The sequence below is a fragment of the Peromyscus leucopus genome, chromosome 8b (genome assembly GCF_004664715.2).
Source record: "Peromyscus leucopus breed LL Stock chromosome 8b, UCI_PerLeu_2.1, whole genome shotgun sequence".
NCBI lineage: Eukaryota > Metazoa > Chordata > Mammalia > Rodentia > Cricetidae > Peromyscus > Peromyscus leucopus.
In genome coordinates, this window is record NC_051086.1 from 57,147,180 (window position 1) to 57,149,149 (window position 1,970).

A 1,970-nucleotide genomic window follows, 5' to 3' on the forward strand; every position below is an offset into this window, starting at 1 on the left:
TCTAAATGGACTCAAAAGACTGTATGGATGTGTATATATGCATATATATGTATAATTATCACAATAATAAAGAAGAGATCATGAATTTGGGGAAAGTGGGAGGACTTATACAGGGAGAAAAAGGCTAGAAATGATGTAAATATAATATTAATGTATGAAAATGTCACAAAATATTTTATTAAAATAATAAAACTAAATCTTTTACAAAGCAAAGTAAAAAAGTGAAGTAAGCAAGACTTAGGAAGATAAATAGTGCATGTTTTCTCTTAAATTTAAAATTTTTATTTTATTATTTTTTACTATGCATAAGTACCTATGTGTGGATGTCCTCAAAGAAGAGGCATCATATGTCCCTAGAGCTGGAGTTACAGGATTTTTGAGCAACTTTTATGTGGATGCTTGACCAAATCAGGACATCTGCAAGAGAGTACATGGTTTGTGCTGCTGAACCATCTCTCCAGCCCTGATCTTATCTCTATCTATCTATCTATCTATCTATCTATCTGTCTGTCTGTCTGTCTGTCTGTCTGTCTGTCTGTCTGTCTGTCTGCCTTTCTGTCAATCTCTCTCTCTCTCTCTCTCTCTCTCTCTCTCTCTCTCTTCTCTTCTCTCTCTCTCTCCTCTCTCTCTCTTTTTGAACCTAAACTTTGAAAATTTAATAGGAAAGTAAGTAAAACAAAGTGTAAGTAAGCATAGGCCAGGACTTTCTGGAAAGGATTCCCATAACAAGAAATAATAAGAAACAGGCTATAAGAAATTCAAAAGCTTCTTCACAACCTTCAGGTTCAAAATATAGTCTACAGAATGGGAAATATTTTCAACTACAAATAAGAATATGTTGAATATCTAGGATATAGAACCTGGGGCTTATGCAGTGATACTTTGCTCAGCCTAGGATGAGGGCACTGGACCTGCCTGGACTGAATTACCAGGTTGGACTGAATCCCCAGGGGAATCTTTGCCCTGGAGGAGATAGGAATGGGGGGGTAGGCTAGGGGGAAGTAGGGTGTGATGGGTGGAGGACAGGGGAATCTATGGCTGATATGTAAAATTGAATTAAATTATAAAAAAACCTGAAAGTAACTGAGCATCACAAACATCAAACAATCTAATCAATGACTGGTCAATGAATTGACACATAATGAATTCTCAAGAGAAGAAACACAAAATTGAGAACAAGCAGCAGAAAAAAGATGTTTCTCTGAGTCTGGGCCACTTCACTCAGAATGGTTGTTTCAAACTCTGTGCATTTGTCTACAAGTTACATGATTTCATTTTTCATTCTTTTTTAACTTTCTTTTTATTTATTCTTTGTGTCTTTCACATCATGCATCTCTATCCCATTCATTTCCCATCCCTGCATATCTGCTCTCTACACTTCCAGCACATCCTCCCAAAAATTTTATAAGAAAAGAAAAAGAAAAAAAAAAGGAAAAAAATCTCGTCATGGAAGCTGTAGTGCGACACAGTAAGTCACACAGTAAACCCTTTAGTCCATATATCTTTACTTGTAAACTTCCTTTGCAAAGAGTCAGTGGTCTTGTTCAAGGCCTCTGGTGTCTGCTACATTATCAATGCTGGGCCCTCACTGGGACTCCTCTTGTTATCCTGTTGTTGCCCTGTGTCATGGAGATCCTGCAGCTTTGGGTCTGCAGGAACTGCCCCTTATGGGCTCCAGCAGATCACTGATGGGGTGAATGTTGGGGTGGACCAACACACAAACCTGGTTCTGGGCCTGGGTAGTTGCATAGTTGTTGGTCAGCCCTCCATCTTTCCCTTGTCCTCCCCACCAAGGTGAGCTCTCCCGCATTGTCTTGGTGAGTTCACCCTTTGCAGTGATGAGCAAGGGGCAGGGGCAGTGCTCCTGCTTTCATGTCCTCAAGGTCGGATCTTCCACACCTACACATTCAGGGCCAGCTCTCCCACCTGCCTCAGGCATTGAGGGCTCAGGGGCTCTCTCCCTACCCATG